This window comes from Nilaparvata lugens, chromosome 6 (assembly GCF_014356525.2).
Source record: "Nilaparvata lugens isolate BPH chromosome 6, ASM1435652v1, whole genome shotgun sequence".
Classification (NCBI taxonomy): domain Eukaryota; kingdom Metazoa; phylum Arthropoda; class Insecta; order Hemiptera; family Delphacidae; genus Nilaparvata; species Nilaparvata lugens.
Window position 1 is genome coordinate 23126508 of NC_052509.1, and position 25428 is coordinate 23151935.

Here is a 25428-nt window from a genome sequence, read left to right on the forward strand (position 1 = left end):
TCCAAATGTAAATATTTTATACTGAATGCCCATATATGGTCATAAATCAAAGATGTAGAGAAAATTAATATTCTATCAAATTTGTGCATTGAAATGTGGGAAAAATTGGAAAAGTGGTATCCAATAGATTCTTCGAAAGTCTGGGTTATCACAGCACTTTCTGTGATGTTCCCTCAAATTTAGAATATTGGGATGAGTATAGACTATAGATTGACAGAGTATTGGATTGCTATTTCATGGATAATTGTGTTCTTATTCAAAAATCTGGTGTGGCGCACTCACACAGCTTTCCTTGCCGTTATTAGAATTGATCACCTGACGCTAGTGTTCACGCGCATCACAAGTCTACTTATAAACAAAGATCTAAGCCAGCTGGTGACAGGGCAATAACGCTGGAGACATACGAGTTCTGATATCTCTTCTTAGTGAATGATTTGATAGAATCAACAGTTGCCAACAGTTTGCAATTGGATAATCACATTATCTCGAACATCGACCTTATTTTCAATTTTAGGTGAAGATGTTACTGAAACTTAATTGTGGAGATTTTCATGCTCAATCTTTTTCACTAGACATGTTTTGTTTAAATTGTATCTGAAGCCTGATAATTGGGAATCTGAGATCCAACTTTGCATAGATGGGGCGGAGCTCCTGAAATTTTTACAGATATGGGACTTGTGGCAAAAACCCTGTTCTTGACAACATTTTCGCCATTTTAGCCACCATCTTGAATTGCATTTGATCGAAATTATTCGTGTCGGATCCTTATATTGTAAGGACCTTAAGTTCCAAATTTCAAGTAATTCCGTTAATTGGGAGATGAGATATCGTGTACACAGACGCACATACACTCATACACACACACACACACACACAACACACACACACCACACACACACACACACACACACACACCACACACACACCACACACACACACACACACACACACACACACACACACACCACACACACACACACACCACACACACACCACACACACACACACACACACACACCACACACACACACACACACACACACACACACACACACACACACACACACACACACACACACCACACACACCACACACACACACACCACACACACACACACACACATACAGAGCAATACCCAAAAACCACTTTTTTGGACTCATGGGACCTTGAAACGTATAGAAATTTAGAAATTGGGGTTCCTTAATTTCTCTCGGAAAGCAATACTTTCCTTACCTATGGTAATAGGGCAAGGAAAGTAAAATCAGACTATAGAATTATTCATCATAAATCAGCTGACACAGATTTGTGGAGAAGCCAGTCTATTGCTGTATTTCCATAAGGTCTGTAGTTTCAATCAGGTACTTGTGGATGAGAATACTGCGTGAGGTCTACTGTTCACAGAACTACCCAGAACTACCAGTTATAAACTATTCACATTCATATATGCACCAAGGTGTCAACTAATATTGTCTCACAATATGTATAAACTACATTTAAACTGTATTTATACCTACAAACTATACTCTATCGGCTTTTGTCGGTTTTTTTCGGCTGTACTCGGGTTTTTCGGCTATACTCGGCTTTTATCGAGGTAGCCATGTTCCACGCTACCGTGGGTTCACTTTGCGTTGACAGTTATCCACTTGTCAGCTGATTGACTATGAAAAATTCTATAGGAATGGTTTACGAATCGTCCCACGGCGTGGGTTGCTTTTGTGGATTAGCGTGGGTCTACTTTGCGGTGGGCCTTAATCGAGAAGCGATATATATAATCTTTACTCGGATATATAACATCTACTCTGAATATGGGATTAATCAGACTATAGAATTATTCATAATCAATTAGCTGACAAGTGGATTATTCATTGCATGCATTACACAAATGTCTGGAGAAGCCGGTGAACAGGTGACGCAAGATACTTGTGGATGAGAAAACTGCTTGAGATCTACTGTTCACTGAACTACTAGTAATAGATTGAAGTTATTCAATCCATTTGACAGTTGAATTCCATGATTGACCAAACGCCAGTGAGGTCTATGATTTTAACTCGGATTTTCTTTCGTCTGTCTGTAAGTATGTAATGCATTTACAGCCAAACGCGTTGATAGAATCCTATGAGATTTGGCATGAATATTCCTTTTTTAACAGCGCGTCGATGTAAACACAAGATTTTTTTAATTTTGCATTTTAATGATTATATGAAAGGAGAATGAATTCCCTTCATACTCCGATATATATAATCTACTCTGAAGATATAGTCCAGGTGCAAATGTCATTGTATACAATAATGAATTCAATACTACAATATCATAATTGTAGTATGATTTATTTTGAAGCCTCCAGATGGCTGAATTGATAGGATATCCTCGACATTATTAGAATTACAGACGATTTCTTGAAAATCGACATATTTTTGCCGCCGTCTTGTTCTTCTCATGATGACAAACATTCTTGAAAATTGCCATCATGGATAATCTCTTTCTGTACATAATTATAAAGGGATTGATACCATTCTCAAGTCTGTACCTTCACGTAATCATGAGTTACACGGTTTTCTAATTGTTGGGATTGGCATTTGGTGGAAAGAGCGTGTTTCTAACCAGACGTCATTTTGAAGCTTTGGAAATATTCCACAACACTGTGCCAATACTACTAGTGTTTGTGTACTGCAAATACATATACAGGCTGAAAAGTAATATATTGTCCCCGAAAAATGTATGTTTCAAGTTTTTGAAGTTGAATAAATAATGGAAAGAGTGGTCGAAATGAGATGATTCTTTCGAACATTATTAATAATTCTGAACACTTTGGTGGTAGAACCAATCCGATATCTCTCACAATAACTGAATAACAAGCGATATAAAAATTTCTGTCAATAATGACCGCCATCTTGTATTTTTCAATGATTTCGAATATTTTCGTTGTTTCCATCATTAATATTCTTATTCGTCTTGTTGTAACGAAGAGATTGAGACCATTTGCAAGTCTCTATCTCAAAGTAGTCATGAAAAAATCGACTTTAAAGTTCTAGCTTGTTACCTGATGCTTATGGAAAAACGCACCAGAAATGCAGGGTTTTCTTTGGAGGGCGCTGGAGAACTAATTTTTCGACGTACAGCGCATAAAGATATATCGTTTCAAAGTTGAAAAACGCTCTAAATTTCATAGATTTAGAATTTCTCTGTATCTCTTGCACAAGAAAAGTTATTATGAAATGAAATTTGAACAAATTTAGAAAAAAGTTTTTTTGGGCTTTTGGAGGTTATAACTAAAACAATATGCGTTTAAAGGAAACTTTTATACAATACAAATTGTAGACGAAGATTTTAAAAATACTCTCGTTTAAAAAACGGTTAAATATCTCAAATGGTTATTGAAATACAAGCGATATAGCAAAACCCTGACAATTTTGGCGGCCATCTTGTTTCCGAGGTGTTTGCCTGTGATTTCGACTTATCATCATCACGATCCTTATTATGCTAGACCTAACGAAGAAATTGAGAAATCTTCCACGGCTGTTTCTCAAACATGACCACGGAGTGCCTTATAAATGCCTCCAGCATAGAACTGGATCTTGTGCAACATCTATTACAATCAATGGATCAATTGTGGCTGACCCAGGCACCATTTGCAACGAGTTTGGAAAATACTTTGCTTCACTCTATTACGGGCATCTAATTCAGCATGCAATATCAATACTGACCAATTCGCCTCTCTGTCCTTTGTAAATCCGATTGTTGACGAGTCTAATGTTCTGCCTGCTATTGGGGGCTTGAAGGGTGGATCAGCTATTGGACCCAGTGGAATCCCTAATTTTGTGGTCTAGGGTGTTGGACATTTGTTGTCTCCAGTTCTTGTTCATGTCTTCAATTTAAACCTGGTTTCTGGAATTTTCCCTGAAGTTTGGAAGAAGACAGCTGTGACACCTATACCTAAGAAGGAAAATACCCTTGATGTCTCAAATTTTCAGCCAATCTCAGTTTTGGATCCGCTTGCCAAAATTATGGAAATGATAGTTCATGGACACATTTATCGGGATGTTGAGGGGCGCATAAGCATGGTTTTGTATCAGGTCGTTCAACAGTGATCGTATTGCCGAATTTTCTTCCAAGTGCTGGTCCTTATGTTGAACAACAAGGGCAGGTTGATGTAATCTATCTTGATATGGGGAAAGCGTTTGATAAGATGCCATATGATCGTATCTTCAATAAACTGGCTGGTTTAGGATTTAACCATGCTCTCACAACATGGATTTCATCTTAGGCCTACCTCAACTGCAGGAAATTTCATGTAAGATACAACGGTTGCAAGTCTACTGATTCTGAGTCCTCATCTGGTGTTCCTCAAGGCTCTAATCTTGGACCCCTGCTCTTCAATCTCTTCATAAATGATATAGTGGATGATCTAAAATAAGAAACCCTCCTGTATGCAGATGATCTGAAAGTCTCCTGGAATATAAACTCTAGTGAAGATCAACAACGTCTTCAGCAGGATATTGATCAGGTAATCAAATGGTCAAGGGAAAATTCAATGTCCATGAATACTAAAAAGACACTGGCAATGACATTCACCAGGAAAATTGTCCCACTTATAGCTAATCTTATACAAGATTGAAGGGGAAGATGTCAGAAGAGTAAATAGTGTTCAGGATCTGAGAGTTCAATTTGATCCCAAGTTACTGTTCACTTCACATGTGGAGAATGTGGTGGCCAAGGCTAGAAAGAGGCTTTGCATCATGAGGTGGATTTCGAGAGATTTCCAAAATGCCAATACACTGATATGTCTCTACACACCACTTGTGAGAAGCCATCTGGAATATGCCTCGGTGATCTGGAACCGGGATAGACTCTGCACATCTGTCATGCTGAAGGGGATACAGAGGAAATTCGTTAAGTACTCAATGCGACGCTTCATTCCAGGCTCAGAAGACTGGGATTAATCCCAGGACTTTTAAACTGTGTTTAATCCTAGGAGCTGTGCTTGGCGATTGACTTGGAAAACTTTGAATGGCGGAGGAAGAAGAACGATGTCATGTTTATACATGCTTGCCTTCATGGTCTTATTACCGTTGGTGAACGTGGGATCGACTTGATTGTACCGACTCGACTTTTTAGACGGTTTCATGTGTTTGAACGTATGATTTTTCTACGTCCTATCACATTTAACATAATTTCTATAAAATGTGTTCAGTCTCATCATGTAGGCCTACACTAAATATGGTGTTAGTTTGACTGAATTTGAACTTATCATCAATAGTAATATGTTTATCCAATCACTGTAGGCTACGGCTGGTTTAAAAGTTGAAAGTGCCCTCAAGTAACCAAACTGGTCCACCAATATATTCCTCGGAGTGAGAAATTTTTGATTCCTTTACAATAGGCCATGGAAATGTCGAAATTTATTAACAATGGGTGACCGCTGAAGGGCCACTAGAAGGGAGTCTACCTATCCATCCATAGTTTTCGGTGGTATAGTTTCTTTTCAAAACCCCGGTAATTCAAACAACTCCAATTTTTGATTGAAAGCTACATTAAATTTTCTCCTCATCAGACCAATTAATTTTTGGGAATGAGGAATTGATGGGAGAAAGGCCTCACTAATATAGCTTTCATTCTTACAATAACAAGAGAGTTGTTAATTTTTTGTATAATTTCGCGTTTTAATGCAACATTCCGATCCTGAGTTAAATTTTTGCCTGAATCAAATTATTAGGAGAAATTCCGCGATGGGCGCTTCCGATGTTTTTGAAATCCCCTCCACCTACGTTCTCATAGCGAATACGTATTGCGGTAATACTTCCTGGAAAAATCAGTAATCAAGATCTTAATATGATGGGGATACTCTAATGATAGAATTGCACCTCACATCAATAAAATTAGATCATACTGGAAAAAAAAACCGTTGAGTCGTTGATAGACAATATTTTGCATGCATTGAGTTTTCTCCAATTAAATGAAATAAAATAAGAAAGCTTTTCTTTGTCGATCGTGCACGAATGTTGTTATGGTATTTTTTGCAGAATAACTATATAGTGGCATTCACTTCGAATGGTCAGTATTGCTCTTGCATACCATCAATGCTTCCCATTCGATCAATGCTGAAAGGCTGAAGGGAATCTAGCTAGTGAGAGGCGCCTACTAATAGTCAGTCACCACAAAACAAACACTCGACCACAAAATAGAGAAAAGTTCATTGTCTGAACTGATGAAGGAGAACTGCGGGAGAAATCATCATATAAACACTTCAGCACCTCAAGCAGCCACAATTGACAATCTAAGCTACTGACTGACAGTTTCTGGAAAGCACTCACCATGGAACATCGAAGACAGTTCAAGGTTGGTCTTATTTACAAATTTTCATCGATCAAATACGTCATTATTAATTGATATAAAAGCAATCTATTGAAGTGTGGTGATATACTCGAATTAGATACCTTATTTGATGATGATTATATTCATTCAGCATCTAAATACTAAGCACCAACATGACATATGAATTTAGTTTAATATATGGAAATTATTTACAAATATACCAACATCTGCCAATCAAAAGTATACTGTTATAATTTCCAAATGGATTATAGTTTTTATCACATAGTCAAATTCCCTTTTTCCCAATCTCCTTTGTATTGTAAAGTGTAGTATGCATTTCTACTTCTACAAAGCCGGAATATGTATTTATCTATGCATGAATTCTGTACTCATTGTCAATGAATACGTCAATAAATATATAATTGGGGTGCAGCCTATAAAGTGTATTGTGCATGGGAAAGGGTAAAATATTTCGATCATTTGATTCACTTGAATTTCAATGGAGATCCAATTTTAAACAAAAGTTCATCAGCTGTAGATTCTGAACACGAGGATAATTATTTCAAGATACATAGAAAGATTATATATGAGCTTAGAGGAGATAATCTAGATTAAATTTATGCTACCTCTCCTCCATGAAATTAATTTTATGTACTTCTTTTTATAGACATCATATGGGTCGATTGAATAAAAACATAACTAGAATCTAGTGACTAGCAACTACCCATTATAAATTCTAGGTCCAATACAAAATATTGGGGCCCCGAGCTTCGCTTGTCATGTATTCATTGATAAACAGAACAAAATTCTTCAAAATGATTGGGGAGGTCTAACAGGCCCAGCCCAGAACTGTTTCTTCCCCGAATCTTTATTTATACACTATAAATAGTCCAGAAAGTGGGTTATGTTCCATACAATTGAATTCTGGTTCAATTTTCAATCCAAACATTTAAAAACAAGAAAGTTCCAATTTAGATTATTTACAAAACGAATTGAATAACAAAATAACACTCACTAATCACTTAGAATTGTCAAATAATAACTTTGAAAATTATAATATACTTCAGTTTAGAATGATTATCATGTAATGTCAACAAATCAGATTATTTTGATCAAGTCAATTAAAATTTCAAGATAATATTTCTCGCTGATTGATTAAACAGCTGGAAATGTTTCTCTCCCACACACGCATCTTCTGTTTCGATAAACGACCAATTTATCATCTGTTCTCTAGGATGAATAGTTTTTATCCTTTTCATGTCCTTCAGCGAGTTTTCTCAGGTATGAGACCTAGTGCAATCAAATTTTTAAATCATAACCTACTATGTTTCAAATTTCGTGAAAATCGTTAGAGTCATTTTCGAGATACGTTGGACATAAATACACAAAATAACAATAACCAGATATAAATATATTAAGTAACGAAATATAAAAAATAAAAATATAACAATATAAACAGATATACAGGAATTGCACGCTTAATATAATAGGATAAATACATACAGATACGATTATACAGCTGATTCGATTCCCAGAGTTCCTATAATAATAGGCACTTACATTGTACCAGAATTAATTAGTCACTATAGTGAAGTGAAGTCCACGTTATAGTGGCAGTGTTTGATTAGCAAGGGTACCTATTGCTATCCTTGTCTAACATTCAACAAAGCAGATAGTGCTATCTCTTTCTCGCTTTGCTCTGTTGCCAGATCGTCTTTTAACAGAGTGGAATTGATAATTAAATAACAAAATATTTCATCTTAATTATGAAATTATTGAAAAATATAATTTCTTGATTGGAAAATATAATCAATTATTTTAAACGAGAATGAACCGTTAATATTATATCAATAAACCTGTATCAGCACCCGTCCATAGAAGGCATTGACAAGACAGAGGATCGGCAACATTTTTCTCCTACCTTCCTCCACTGCCATTATAGTTTTTGTTCAATCTGGCCCACTCGCACAGAAAATTCGATGAAAGATTTTTTGTTCAGCTCCCGGAGATAAGCCTATATCCATAGTTTGAATTCGACCAAATTCAAATGGCGACCCGGGAAATTGAGTTTTCATCGAAAATTTAATGTTTTCCCAAACGCAAAAAATTCTTAGCCGAAACTATGAGTTCGCTGTGACAACTGAACACCAAATCTGTTGCATACTACACTGGAGGCTACAGGAAAACCTCCATACCTTCCAAATTATGCCCCCCGGCACCCCTGTGCTCCACCAAATATTTGGGACATTAAAATGTGTACCCCAAAAAAATGTATTACAAGCTTTCTTGTTCAGCTCGTCAAGATAAGTGTAATGCCATAGATAAATTTCAAGCAAATTCAAATGGCGACCCAGGAAAGGGAGTTTGCATCAAAAACTTTGTGTGTGTGTGTGTGTGTGTGTGTGTGTGTGTGTGTGTGTGGTGTGTGTGTGTGTGTGTGTGTGTGTGTTTGTGTCTGTGTGGGTGAGAGATCTTTTATTTTTATTTATTCATTTGAGTATTACAATAGTGCGATAATATCCCTCTAGCTGTAAGCTATTTGAGGGATATATAAAAATAATCCTTACATACAATAAAAACAATCAATAACAATAATTATATTTCTTAATTAACCTGATTATATTTCTTCATTTTTGTAACTGATTGTTCTCTTTTGTCCATTGCACCAGAAATTAATTCAACTTTTGTTTGAATCTCATTTTTACTCTGTAACATTGTCAACTCTAATGGCAATGAATTTAACAGAAATGGTATTCTGAATTCTGGAGCTCTTTATTCACCATAGGAATTATTATATCTCTGGGTTCTATAATTCCTATGTCTCAATGTATATTCTATTCCGTTCATTTCTCTATATTCGTTCTTATAGTAGTTTCGTGACAAATCTGTGAACCTGGCTAAAGCTTCCACCGACATAATTCCGAACAAGTGACGTTCAACACCATTAAAAAGTGTTTTTATTAATCTTTCTATGGCCCTATGCAGTGGCTGTTTTATATATTTGGGTGCTGAATGATGGATGGTGATTCCGTAGAAGAGAGTGCTCTGCACCATTGAGTAGTAATGGGAAAGTGATAGCTAATTCTTGAACATGAATTCTTTGGCAGTGTTTCAAAGGCTGGCTTCACTCTGTTGATTTTTACTTCGGCCAATAGTTGGGACATGTACTTTTTGCTTATTGTTTCCCTAAATCAAAAAACTTTAATTGTCAATTTCAAGATATTTTTTTTATATTATGATAATCTACTCGACTCACTGAGTCCATAGAAGTTTGAGTTTTGTTTCAACGACCAAAAATTATAATATTTTTTGTAAAGAAAGCTAAAAGTTGCTCTGTCCAAGAATCAACAATGTGACCCAAAGCGATTTCTCCTATTCTACGGTTTTTACCAAACCATTCCGGACGACTAATCTACCTAATCTTTACTGCCCAACCTACCCTACCTGACATACCTTACCCAATCTACCCTCAACACCCCTAACCTAATTAACCCGCCCTCCCTCGTACAGTCGTAAAAGGCAAGTGTGCGGGCGAAGCCCGACTTCCGGCCGGAGCGCGGAGGTTGCTACCCAACACTATACAGTCATAGAAGGCGATTGGGCGGGCGAAGCGTGGAGGCTGCTACCCAACACTATATCATCATAAAATGCGATTGGGCGAGCGAAGCCCGCCTCCCAGCCGGAGCGCGAAGCGCGGAGGCTGCTACCCAACACCATACCGTCATAAAAGGCGATTGGGCGGGCGAAGCCCGCTTCCCAGCCGGAGCGCGAGTACCATGAATTACAACTGTAGCCTTTATAGTAACTGTATTACTAAGTGAACGCCACTGCTATCTAGTAGTGGAAAAGAGTACTACGTTCTCAAATTCCAGAATTGTTATGATGACTCCTACCACAACAGCTTAAGGAAATACGTATTATTGTACCTTGCTCCATGCTCCTAGTTTTCAAATGTGTCTATCGACATAGATCGTGTCTGAAAGTTTCTCTTTTCAGTTTTTTTGTTTTTGTTTAATGGATCTATTCTATATGACTTCTCATATGCCTAGTCACTCAAATATCCAAGTACCTCGGGGGTTTTTCTGAACATAGTGTAACATACATGTTTATGTCACGCGGGGCGTTTTCCAAGTCAATTGACTTTCACCTCGACAAGTTTCCCTTTCCCATTACCCTTCCTTGATGAAGAATACTTGCACTACAGTTACACCAGCGGGAACTCAGATCTCCACTTATCTCTCGTTACACTGAACTCAATTTCAGATCGTTCTTGAGTCAGCATCAGATTGTATGTTTGCTTCCAGTGGCTCCTGATGAGTCGCTGTCGACGTCAATCCTTCCAAGTATCAACAAAGCTCTCCAATGAGTGATACTGCTGAAAAAATATTATGATTTATAAAAAATAATAATTTATGAGTGAAATGAGAGTTAAATAAAATGTAATTAACCTCAATTTACGAGTTCGCAATTATCCACTGACAGGAAGCTGATTGTTTTTGTAATGTTGTCACTCATGAATAACATACAATAATGAATGAAAGCAATGTTATGCCTTACAGCTGTACATTCAATGAATACTGTAGGATACTACAGAAATCACTTATTACACTTCATGAGATACGGATGAAAAAGATTTTCAAACAATCACTTCACTCCATTTTTGACAATGAAAAATAATTATGAAAATCATTAGTGTTTATTCATTATCGAAAATGTGTATTAAAAGTGATAAGTGAGACTGGTATGACTTGGAGAGCGCCAAGCGTAACATAGGCCTATTAATATATGTTACGCTGCTGTTCCACTATCCATAATATCAGTAAAATATGAAATAATTCTTTAATACTTATACAGTAAGTATTTATATTAATTCCAAGTTTATATGATCGAGAACGTGTCATAAAGTCTCAGAGATATCATAAAATCACATTTAATGTTGTAATACTCACTCAAAACGGACATCCATTTTAGATCTTGAAAATCTTAGTCAATTTTAAGCATCTAATTCATAGAATTAAGATATATGAAATAAGTTGCAGACAGTCAACACTGGACTATTATGAACACGATGGATTGATTAGCATGGTTGAGAGGATTGTGGGCATAGTGGGGGTAGTCTATCAATATCTCTGTACAGTTTTATATGTGTATAATCTTTGTCACGGTGTGCGTTCTTGAGTTAAAATGCTTGGTCTACAGTACAGTAGCTTTATTACTATAGTTAGTGTACAGGTAGCCAAACATATGTATCTTGAGAGTCACTCTGAGCAGTTACTGATAGCGATAGTATCAGTGATGGGTAGCCTATATAGTATCAAGTATCGTTCAACTAATACTATCCGATCTCGAACGGTTCGTGACTTTCAAGTCACATGGGGCAGTAGAGGGTCATAACAATTTGGGTACCCTTTTTTCTACATTCTACATGAAATATATTGTCTTCCTATTTGGAATTAATATTTTTGTGAATAATTCATCTTATCAATTCATGTTTCTTATTGGTCGTGAGTCTACTTATTCATAAAAACTTTTCTATTTACAGGTTTTGGGTCTATCCTTCCTGGCCATATACAGTCTCTGTCTGGATTCGAAAGTGGGTGCTGAAAAGAAGAGGTAAGCCGCTATTCAAAACTTATTGGGAAAAGGTTCTTTCAAAACTTTATCATTTGCTCAAAATACAGTGAATTAAAGTCTTTCAACTAAATAAATTATCATCTGATCTATGGCTTAAGTCAATAGACTGTGGCGAAGAATGAACCAAACTGAAATCCAATCATCTAAAACAAATTATTTTAGCTCACCAAACGTATTATTATAATCTGCAATATCATAAGAGAATCATAGCATTTAGGAAAGTAGCACAGTCTACTATAGATAGAGTAAGCCATTTATCGAAAGTGAGCCATGAAAGTAGGCATTTAATGACGATAATAACAACGATATGATGCAAAATCTTCAATTCATACTACTATAGTGAGGTCCACGTTATAATGGCAGTTGAAAAAGATAGGAGAAAAACGTTGCCTCTATCTTGTCAATGCCTTCTTTAGACGGTAGTGAACCGCTCTCCTGGTGACAAATGATTTTGTCGGAGAAGGCTTAGTTGTTGAAATTGTGCTAGGCCCTGAGGTCTGCGGACTTTAATCATATCAATAATGTGATCCTAATTCTAGTGGTTTGAGGGTCTTGGAAATAAGAACATAGATATGCGGTTGACTGACTGATTTTATAATAATGAAAATATATAGAAAATATTACAAAATACATCTTTACATGAATGATCAAATAATCAATCTGTTTTTAAGAGACCAACACAATATGTCTTTAAGAGACCAAATACTCATGTCTTTAAGAGACCAAAATTTACTGGGGCACATCTGATATTGTAGTGGGGGGTATCAAGTACTTATCTAAGATCTGTCGTCCTCGTAGTCCGGTGTCCAAAGGGTGATGGATGAGGATGAAGGGTGATGGCCTCCAGGCAACGGGCTAGTGGCGTCAGATCGAAGATCGTCTTTCAGCCCCGCACGGCAAGGTCAGATGTCCGATATCACCGGCCATCTCGGTCGGCGAATTAGTAAGCCCTCGTTCGACAGCAAGGCATATTTACAGATCGATCCTCGAATGAGTACACACAAACACACACACACAAAAAAAAACCTGCAACACAAGTCACAACATACTAAAGATTGTATTCAATAAATGATTTCTCATGAAACAATACATACAATTTACATTAAAAATTCAATTAACATCAGAAGAAATATTATAGGTTTTAATTGTAGAATTTGAAATCTAAGTTACAGAGTTGCAGTTGATGTACAACCAGTGAGTATTTCAAACTTTACTCACAATTACAAAGTTCCAGAGATATAAATGACTGTACCAACAAAATAAAGAGTATGAAGATACTCCATTTAGTATCACTTTCTTGTACATTAGGATATCGTCATACATCTCGGATGTAAGACTAAAAAATTGAGTAAAATTCGATCATAGAATAATTGATTAATACATTAAAAATGAAAGAAAACGGAAAATCGTTAAATCAGGGGTTGTTACCTGAAACATACAAGTAAAATTATCAAAATAAAGACAATACTATGAAATATTCATTACTCACCCTTAAATGGGGTTTCGACTGTTACTAATCCATAGCCTACAATAGTAATAAAGTGCAGCAGTCAACCGCTCTGAATTAAATAAAATACTTCATAAATAAGTTATTGAAGAAAAGATAAGTGATTAAAACCTGATGGAATACATGATTCCCGATTATATAATTTTAGTCTCTAGGAGAGAACGAAAAGCAACATGAGTATGTCATGATTCAATCAGATGAAGATATAATCTAGCTCAAAAACATGTCTGTACTCTACAGAATCTAAAAGCGGTCTCTTGTTCAGGTCTCCAAGTCGACCGAATCAGGCTAAAAAAATAGGTATCAGGGTTAGCAATGAAGCCAAAAAAATTAACCAATTACAAAGGACGCGGTGGGGACGACAATAAATTTCCCTCAATAGAACGAGAAAGGAATAAAACTAACAAGGACAGAATACAGCAAAATTCCCTCAATCAAAGTAGAAGACTCAGCAATAGAATGGATGTTCATCTGATTTTTTATGATGATTTTGCGTCTACAACAATAATTCTAAGTACTCAAGGAAGACGTTGGAAAACAATAGAGGAAATATTAGAATTTAATTACGTAATGCCCGGAATGACATCATGAAACTACTCCAATACCGTGAGAACCACAACGTTAATCCAGCACTCTAATAAAATTTCATCTTGGAAAAGTTATAATTTTGAAAAAGGAAAAGAAATAAATTTCGGCACAGTAGCAGATACAGGTTTATTGATGTAATATTAACTGTTCATTCTCATTTAAAATATACATTATAATTTTATTAAGCGTTAAATTATATTTTTTATCAATTTCATGATGAATTTACATAATTAATATGAGATATTTTGTTATTTAAATATTCATTCTACATTGTTAAAAGACGATCTGGCAACAGAGCAAAGCGAGAAAGAGATAGCACTATCCGCTTTGTTGAATGAAAGACAAGGATAGCAATACCATTGCTAATCAAGCACTGCCATTATAACGTGGACCTCACTATAATCACTTGAAGTGGGTTCTACAGGTATTGAATCATGTCTAGTTCATTGAGATGAAAAAAGCATAAAACTACACTCCAAGTATAGAATGACAGTAACCATATCAATAATGAAAACACAAAGATATTGTCAAATATAATGTATTCTGAGGTGCTCTCAGGAACTCAAAATGAAATCTTGCATGGGGTACCAGGAAATAGCAGTGTTTGAATTCCAGCAGTGTTTGAAATGATTACTGACGAACTTTTTCAGGTACTCTATTCATGGTAGAAGGAGTTGGGTAGGAGCAGAATTCCACTAAATTTAAAAGAGGTTAGTTCATGGGCTTGGGGGGATGGGCACTCCTGATGAATTTATTTGGGGATAAACACAGACATGTTTCAACAACTATGATGTGATCTGATGATGAAAGTGAAGATCTCGAGATGACTCCATAGATTTTGAAACATCTTTGTGTTTTTCTCGAAATAAATTTGAGAAGTGATTAATGTTTTGACGTGATTGATGTTTAACAAGATCTTAGTGTTTCCATTATGAATAAAAAATATCACTACATCCCACTGAACACTGTTTCTGTAATCATATAGAATTGGACCAATTATCGCCTAAAAAACTACTCTACATAACTCTTTCCAATAATACCATCCATTTAATCCTACTCCTACACGATTCATTGAATTTAAGGAATAAAAAATTCTCCAGGTTTTTCGAATGTTACCGCCAAGCTTATGCTGATAATTTTAACTGAATAGAATAGAACTAATCATTTTTCAGAATATGTTTTGATATGGTAGTGCACCCAGCTAAATTTTTCTCTCCATCTTATCATATTGCTCGACTGTAATTGATTCCAGGCTATACATCAAGACCGAATCAAATCCAAAACAAGTACACCACCACCATTATTACACAATAACAGATCCGATGTTTGGTAACTCAAGGAATATCCCAATGAAATCGCGTCCAGAACCAGAAACCTTTGACAGGATGAGATACAACAGAGCCACTCCATCGACTCGATTCAACCATATGGATTTCTATCACGATCAGCCAGTCCACTCCGACTATCAAGCAGATCACTTCCATGACGAATATGATCCATACCCCAAGGCGGCTAGACTGCTGCGTTCATTCTCATTTAAAATATACATTATAATTTTATTAAGCGTTGAATTATATTTTTTATCAATTTCATGATGAATTTACATAATTAATATGAGATATTTTGTTATTTAAATATTCATTCTACATTGCTAAAAGACGATCTGGCAACAGAGCAAAGCGAGAAAGAGATAGCGCTATCCGCTTTGTTGAATGAAAGACAAGGATAGCAATACCATTGCTAATCAAGCACTGCCATTATAACGTGGACCTCACTATAATTACTTGGAGTGGGTTCTACAGGTATTGAATCATGTCTAGTTCATTGAGATGAAAAAAGCATAAAACTACACTCCAAGTATAGAATGACAGTAACCATATCAATAATGAAAACACAAAGATATTGTCAAATGTATTCAGAGGTGCTCTCAGGAACTCAAAATGAAATCTTGCATGGGGTCTTGCATGGAAATCTTGCAGAATTCCACTAAATTTAAAAGAGGTTAGTTCATGGGCTTGGGGGAATGGGTACTCCTGATGAATTTATTTGGGGATAAACACAGACATGTTTCAACAACTATGATGTGATCTGATGATGAAAGTGAAGATCTCGAGATGACTCCATAGATTTCGAAACATCTTTGTGTTTTTCTCAAAATAGATTTGAGAAGTGATTAATGTTTTGAAGTGATTGATGTTTAACAAAATCTTGGTGTTTCCATTATGAATGGAAAATATCACTACATCCCACTGAACACTGTTTCGGTAATCATATAGAATTGGACCAATTATCGCCTGAAAAATTACTCCACATAATTATTTCCAATAATACCATCCATTTAATCCTACTCCTACACGATTCATTGAATCTATGGAATAAAAAATTCTCCAGGTTTGTCGAATGTTACCGCCAAGCTTATGCTGATGATTTTAACTGAATAGAATAGAACTAATTATTTTTCAGAATATGTTTTAATATGGTAGTGCACCCAGCTAATTTTTTCTCTCCATCTAATCATATTGCTCGACTGTAATTGATTCCAGGCTATACATCAAGACCGAATCAAATCCAAAACAAGTACACCACCACCATTATTACACAATAACAGATCCGATGTTTGGTAACTCAAGGAATATCCCAATGAAATCGCGTCCAGAACCAGAAACCTTTGACAGGATGAGATACAACAGAGCCACTCCATCGACTCGATTCAACCATATGGATTTCTATCACGATCAGCCAGTCCACTCCGACTATCAAGCAGATCACTTCCATGACGAATATGATCCATACCCCAAGGCGGCTAGACTGCTGCGGATGATGACCCCACCTAAAATGCAATCATCAACATCGACTTATGATCATCAACAACAACCTATGAGCTTAAGTTATCTACAAACGGATATAACTGAAGAACCAATGCCGCAGAAATCATCCACCCGTTCAAGGAGAGTGCCAACTTACCGCGTATCCCCTGATGTGTATAGTTCTGAATTTCAACGTCCTTTTTTCTCACATAACTCCGATAAACACCACAATGTGAAACACGTTTATACATCCGAGATAGTAGAGGACGATTATTGAGTTTGTGATGCTTAGTTTGTTGGTATTGAGCTCGCATGGATAAGTTGGGAAGAGAATTAATGTACTCTTCTTTCAAAAGTGGCAGCAAAAACGTAGAATTTGAGTTACAATAATTTGTGTCCTCTTTTGTAACCCTTTTTTTTGCTAATACTGAAGCTAAATGTTCTAATAAGAGAAGTTGGTAGCCTTATTTATCGAGATGTATCTAAAAAGTCTTGAATAGCTCACATATCTCTTGAAGTAGAATTAGAAGAGCAATAATTCTGTTTAAAATCATTAATAATTATCCTTCTGAAAGTAATGTTGTGCTGAGAGCTTAATAATTCATGTAGAGTCATTGGTTCTTTCTCCATGCTATTTTCATTTATACTGTTCAGCAAAATTATTCTCAGGGTAACTCTTTTGAATGAAATGAAAATCATGATTACTTCAAATAATCTATAAGTAAACTAAATCTGGTTCAATCTCTTCTCAAATCCCGATCTCTCTAAAGCCGTGTCCACACTGAACAAATGTTCGACATACATGTTTATTTATTTATTTATTAAAACTGTCACAAACACGATATTTGGAAAGAGAAACAGGCAATTGCCCAAAACTTCTTCAATTCCTTGATTTTGGCACATAAATAGTCCAAAGTGAGGTTAAGTTTAAAATACTTTTTTCATAACTGAGCGCATATATTTACAAATTTATAAGCTTTTTCAAGAAGAAAATAAATCATTCTATTCATTCAATTGATAGATGAGATTGAAAAAAATTGTTCTGCTTCCTCCTCATAGCAAGTAAACATATTTGCTGTGGAGTTCAGGGACAAACATTTTAAAAAGTTTGAACAATCATTGTTTGTCAAACAAGAAATTACTGTTTTTCCAAACATTTTCAGTTTTGACAGCTGTAAAACATGAAACCTGATCTCTCCACTTACAAATATTTTGTTTGGTAACGCGTCCGTCCACACTGGCCCATGGGCAAACATTGTTTGTCAAACATAATAATTCGCCCAAACTGTTTCAACAAACATGCTTGTCGATCATTTGTTCAGTGTGGACTCGGCTTTAGGGCCGGCTTCTGAGCTTCCAGGAGTTTGCTAAGTTCTAGACTTCAAACAGCTGGAGTCAGAAAATTGACTTTCCGAAGTGGGGCGTAATCCATGTTTGATTAAATTTCGAAAAGCTAGAAAATTGAAAACAAAAATGAAATACAGAGAAAATAGTGTGAAGTTTCAGCTATTTTGAATCATTTAGGAATGTTTCATTCCGTCAAGGAGAAATGTTTCCAATTATAGAAATGAGAAAATAAAGATTATCAAAAAAACTACGATTACGCCCCGTTTCGGGAAGTCAATTTTCTGACTCCAATACTGTTTAAAGTCTAGAGCTAAATCCCGAGCTCGGAAACCGGCCTTCAATGATCTATACTGGGTCTATTCCATTCTATCCCGAACTTTCTGAAACAATGTTATATTAGTTGAACCTCTATTTTGTTCTCTGTTTTGTTGTAGAAAATGTTTCGAGAAGAAACTTTTCTCCTGTTGTATTGTTGCTTGTTCGCATTGGGTGATTCTCATGTTACATGTTTTCATGTTGGCGGAATAAATTATTTTGCATTTTTTCATAATGTTTATTCAATCAACAAAGTCCTTATTGATCTCGTATTACATGATATTATTATTCAACGGTCTTCCACCTACCCATATTCATTCATTATGATATTATGTAGATCTCATTGTTATTAATGTAGATCTTACTAGTAGTTCTGTGAACAGTAGACCTCACGCAGTTTTCTCATCCAAAAGTATCTAATGTCACCTGTTTGAAATGTTCACAAACTCAGTTCACGTTTGAATTTGTATTCATCCATTTCCGTGATAATCTTTCCATCTGATGAAAATATTCCTCAAATATTTGAAAATAATTATTTCAGTCAAAAATATTTCAATTTCTCCAACATTCATTGATTATTTTCAATTTTCATTTAAATATTTCTGTGGACAATATTTATCATCGTAAAAATTATTAATCAATTAATAAATCAACAACTATTTTAGTTGTAGACAATATTTATCATCATAAATATCTCTTCAATTTCCAATTTCTTTTATTCAGAATTATCAGTTATTTTTTAGTTATTTTCAACTGAATTTTCAGTTTATCAGTTATAGCCTATTCAAATTGAGAAAGACTCATTTATTTAAGAGAGAAAGCAATAGGAATGCCCTATACACACATTAGTGCATCAGTTTATGAATGCAGAATGAATGAATGGATGAATACGAAATTCTGAGGTGTAGTAGTCTCGCTCGAATTCGCGCTGTATATTTATGAGACCATGAGACAGCTCATGAAAGAGCGGCTATGAAGTACGATTGAATACAAAGCGCATGCGACGTTAAACGGTGCATTTCTCTTGAGTTGATCCCCAGTGTCAAGTGAAATTAATAGACACGGCTTCTCTTGCCATCTGTTTATCTTTTTCTATAACGTGTGCCCTGCTTGGCTGCAGTCGGTAGAGCAAGGATTTGAAAGATGTATAACACTTTTTGTGGTTCCTGGAAAAATAATAGTACCAATTTCTTACCGGCTCTCTCAGGAGCTCAAACTCTGCTCTCTTGCTGGTTACTAACGTCGGTCGCTTTAACAGTTCACAGTTCCTGTGACTGATTTGTTGAATTCCACAAATATAGATGCATTAGATATAGATAGATATATTAGCTCTCAGGGCTAAGGTTCGGCCTCTGGTGGAAATCCGATAATCAATTTATCTTATGAACATGAGCTTCATTAACATCTTTATAATTTACTGATAGAAAGAATGGTCAAGTGAGCATATATTATAATATCAAAAATTAATAAATATTTCATGTGTGCATACTTAAATATGTAAATCTGATAGATTGTTCTTAATAAAATTCCCTGTACGTTTTAAAGACTTGCACAAGTTTGATATTAATTTCAATATTTTAACAATCTTTTGTCGAGCTAGCTTTATTGAATCATGATTTATTTGAAGCACTGAGGGCGTCCTTGATATTTTTAACTATAGAACTCACGTGTCGATTTTCACAAAGTATGATGGCGATCCGGATTCTTTTGATGTCCTAAGCCTTTCTGGTGGGCTGATGTCGTCTTCTCCAATGGGGAAATTAATTTATTTTATGTGACTCACGCCTTAATACGACCTCACTGAGTCTTATGAAATTAATTCTTAAATTTTTAAAACATACAATTATTAAAAAGGGGATCTTGTGCTCTATAAATTGGTGGCTGTTCCCGGTGACTCTGACAAGCAAGTGGGCTTTGATCTACCCCTATTCTTTCCACGATCATACTTCTGTATTTTCAAATTTACATATTATTTAAATATTCAACTACTACGCAATTACATGATTTGAAATAGTCTGTGTCAATCTGCTAGGTTATTGCATAAAGATCAAATATTATATTTTTTAATTATTCCATTTATATCTGTTACATGAACTGAGTATTGTATAGTTTACAAATTCTTATCATTTATATAATAAATAAAGTATATTTTTGAATTGAATTGCTTTTACCACAGGTCAGTTACTGTATTGTGATTTGCTTATTCTAAAATTACAAATGTATTCATGCGCCGAGTAGCACATTTCCCACAATATACCACATTTCCTTAATATTTTTATTTATTTTACACATTTGTCCATGCTCGTTTGACATAATAAATATTTTTGTATTTTTAAAATGTTTTTCCTTTTACATTAACATGCCATGCGGTTACCAATCCTCTGATTGCATTTTAAGCGAATGCTATTTGTATGCAAACTAAATTTGCCACAGGTGTCTGGCTAATTCTCAATTTATACGGCTTGACCAATTATTTAGGTTGCCGACCAGTGAGTATCATAGAACCTAACCTCAACAATTCATTATTTTATATAATTAAATAAATATCAATAATATTCTCTTTTCCATGTGGCAGTTTGCTGCACCAAAAGAAACGTTTATGCATGAGCCGAGCCGTAGGCAAGGGCGGAATGGTTTCTTGAGTGCAGCAGAGGAACTTTGTGCACGTATTTCACATTAAATTTTTCTTACAGCTACAATTGAATATAAGAAGTCGTTGATTACGGGTAAAATGATGGCCGAAATCCATCAAATTGTCTGTATAATTTTGTTATTGATAACAACTTAAATTTATTTTAAACTTGATAATCCAATTGAAAATTCAATTAATTTGAAAATTTGAATAATTTTGAGTAAATCTTAATTTCTAAAGATTTTTTCAACCAATCAATTAATGAATGAAAAAAGTATTGTCAAAATCCAGCCCATGTTGAAGCGTCATGTGTCAAAATTCTGCTCCATGGGGGGACACGAAAATATATAATTATTGATTTTGAGTCATGAGATAATAGACCAAGATTATGATTTTTCAACCAGGAGTATGATTTATTAGTATTGAAGGACTCACCTTGTGTAGGCATATATTGTAGCCTATTTCGCTCCGAGGAGGGGCATGAATATATGATGAAAGAAAATTAATGATTAAAAAGATTGAATTAAAGAAGATAATTGAACAGTTATGGTATTTGAGGTTATAATTTATCAGTATGTAGTTGTAGGTTAGGTTGAATAACCTTCGTTTGGCTGGGGAATTGGTATCATTGAATTCAGAGTGTCTGAGTAGAATGACTGGTGTACGGATGGAACAGATTGGAAAAATTAATTTGTCCAATAGAGGGTTTGGCGGTCTACAAAGGTAGGCGAAGTATGGGCCGTAAATTTCTAACTTAGCACTATAGGTGAATATGTAGAATTGAATCCAATTCGATAATAAAATGCAGTTCAATCTGAATCTGCCAAATATGATCAATGCTGTCACTAGGAGCAGACAGAGATAGTAATTTTGGAGTGAGCTCCTTCTCCAAATAATGACCAATATATTTAGATTCCAATAATTGTACTATAGTTGGAAAAGATATTAGACCGCATAAAACAACAGACAGAATAGCAAATCCATGCAAACCGGGTATCTGATAAGTACTATGGGTTATATGATGGCAAAATGCTGAACCAAAATAGTAGATATTTCGAGTACCGAGTTTAATTCTAATGCTGTCTATACGATCTATTACCTCTCTTTGCGACGTTGACAGGATGAGAATACAGGATTCACTCCACCTCGGTGTGGTAGGCTAGTGGCAGTCGATTTTTTATTTGATTCTGCGGGATATTCCCAATAAAGTGATTTATTATTTGATAAGAATATCGACTACCATTTACCACCAGAAGAAATAATAGTCCAATGATAGATACTATACTCGATAATGTCTGACTATTGTGAAACAGGACGTGTCCTGCACAATCAATATGTGTCAGTCGAGAAAGAACGAATTTGGACGAGGTGTAATGAAGTAAACCCAGTTCAATGAAACGGTAATATGGATATATTCTGAAAGATATACTTTTACAGCAAATATTGAATAAATTAATGAACAGATTTTACAAATTACGATTTCTAACTGATACAGAATGAATTTCGAGTGATAGTAGATTTGAATCTTTAAATTATAGATACTATGTGAAAATTTGGTACTCTTTGATTGAACAAAATGAAATGGATAATAGCCCTTGGAAAGGGTCATAAACTGCACTAGTTAAAATAGGCAAAATAAGTTAATACAAAATTACAATTCAGAAAATAGAATAAATGAATAGTTGAAATTATTATCAGGGTGGGGTTTTGCCTAAGGAAAATAGACCTTTTGGCTAAGTACAGCGTGGATATTTAAATTTATTTAATACAATAAAAATCATTTATGATAACTTTATAGCCTTAAACCTATAGTCATGACTTTTCTCAAATTGACGAATTCATACGCTGTATAATTTTCGTAGATAAACGAGGATCCCCTTTAATATATTCGAATAACTTACATAGAATTTTGTTTCCGTTTTTTGTTTTCGAAGTATATTCGGCCATAGAATATATCGTTCCGGCTCGATCCTTCTGCGTGGCGAAAAACGTCGAAGAGACCTCACTATTATAATTTCAGGGTTTGTTTAAATGAAATTGAAAAACTTAGTATCACGGATTATTTTAGGAACTTTAGAACAACTTTTTAAGACAGAAAGACAAAGATTGAATTACATTAAAACAGAAATAAAAGCTTTCGAACAATGAAGTATATGGACTAGGTCTGTATCCCACTGGTGATTTCTGCAAAATGGCCTCGAGTCTCTTTCTTCTAATTTCCACTTGAGTTTCTTCCTCAAATTTTATCTCGCCAAATTTACATACTAATTCAGGATTGGTCAGATTCTGTGACGTAACCAATACGCTGAATGGGTGGTGTCAATGTGTCCAACTTTAAAGCTTTTAAATGGGGCAAAATTCCTGATTGTAGGTTGTTCTAAATTATCATTTAGTTTCATATAATTATAAGAATGTACAAATAAATAATAAAAATTCGTCTATAGTGATATGCATTTGTTAAATAGCTTCAAAGGGTAGCTAAAGATTTTGTAGAACATAGACATGCTTTCATAACATAGAGTAGACATATAAGAATATACGTGCTTGTAATAATAACGGACATAATAATAATTAAATATTTCCTTTTTTGTTTATATGGTTTTTTATATGTTAGAATATCGACCCTCAATCATCATATAATGGCTAAGCTAATTTATCTTCATATTTCTAACAAATACATCTGCATGATAGTTCATTAAATGAATATTTAGGCCCATTCGGCATAGAAATTAAAATATAAAAATGAAAAGATTGATATTATGAAAATTTTTACGATCGATCATAGTCGAACTGCCTTCTCAATTGGCTACTTGTTGACAAGTTAGCCTTGGTCTGTTTTGGGGTTATGTTTTTGTTCAAATCTAACCTTCAAATATTGTATTACTGATAAAATTAATAAACATACAAACATATATGGTTTTTTCAGTTGACAAATTTTTGAAAGGTATATAATTACTGATTTATTTGTTTTATACTCTGTAGGTTAGATAACCGTCGTTTATCTACCTCAGATAAGATTGTAGTGCTTTTCGGTGATGGAATTTATTTTGTTCTTATAACGGCCTATGAATAAATCGATTTATAGTTTGAGGGCTGTACAATCTTTTGGTACATCACAATATTATTTGAGATAATGAATAATATTAATAATATTCAAAATGTATAATTTAATGAGTTCTCATTTTTATTTATTTGAAAATCAGAAAAAATATAGATAGAACAAATTCGTATACAAAATACACGCTAAAAATGTCAACAGCTGATTGGGATGGCTGCAAGATAATATGCAAAAGTGTAAGAGTACCCAAAGTAATACTTTGCGCACTAGAGCGGAAAAGTGATTCTTTGCATTCTGTAATCAGTGCAGGAATGGTCACTTTTCAAGGTAACTGTGGGAAAAAGTCTTTTATCACTTTATCTCTTTAAGAGAAGAAACGAGCAATACCACTGCAGTTTGTCAACTGACTCGCCGACTGCAACTCGCGTCATTGATATAGATAGGCAACAGAACTTTCGAGAAGGATCTGGAGGTGTCGAACACGCCCGACCAAGTGGTTCGAAGGTTCTGGAACGCGCTTGTCGACGTCCCCCTGCACCAAGATGAACTTACGGGAATGCTAGAACGATCAAGAAGCCCCCCTGCCACCTCTGTGTTGTTTACTAGTAACCCCTCGCCACCTGCCATCCCTCCAAAGGCCTCATCCATAACAATATTATATAGTGATATCAGAATATGGAAGGATTCCTTTTTTCTCATATCATACTTAAAATGCAAAATTTCGAAAAACCTTGTGTATACATCGACGTGCAGTTGAAAAAGGAATATTCCTGCCAAATCTCATCAAATTCTACCGATGCGTTTGGCCGTAATTGCGTTACATACAGACAGATAAAAGAAAATCCGAGTTAAAACATAGACCTCACTCACTACGTTCGGTCAATTATTTATGTAGATCTTATCATCAGGCCCGGCCCCAGGGGTGGGCGGACCGGGCGGCCGCCCAGGGCGGCAGGTTTTGGGGGCGGCAAATTTAAAGGAACGGAAAATTTAAAAATACAAATAAATAATAAATTCATAATATCAAATGTGAATGGTAAAATTATATAAGAAGCTTTTCAACCTCGAGCTAATGAAGACTTTTCTAAGATAAACAATGTCCCAGGAACGTCTGAGTGGTCTAGCGAACATAAAATAGTTCAGTCCCCAGATCTTGAAAAATTGATGAAGGAATTTCCCCATCCAAAGGTCAGACAAGTTCTACTTAATTAAACAGGTGTGTTGAAC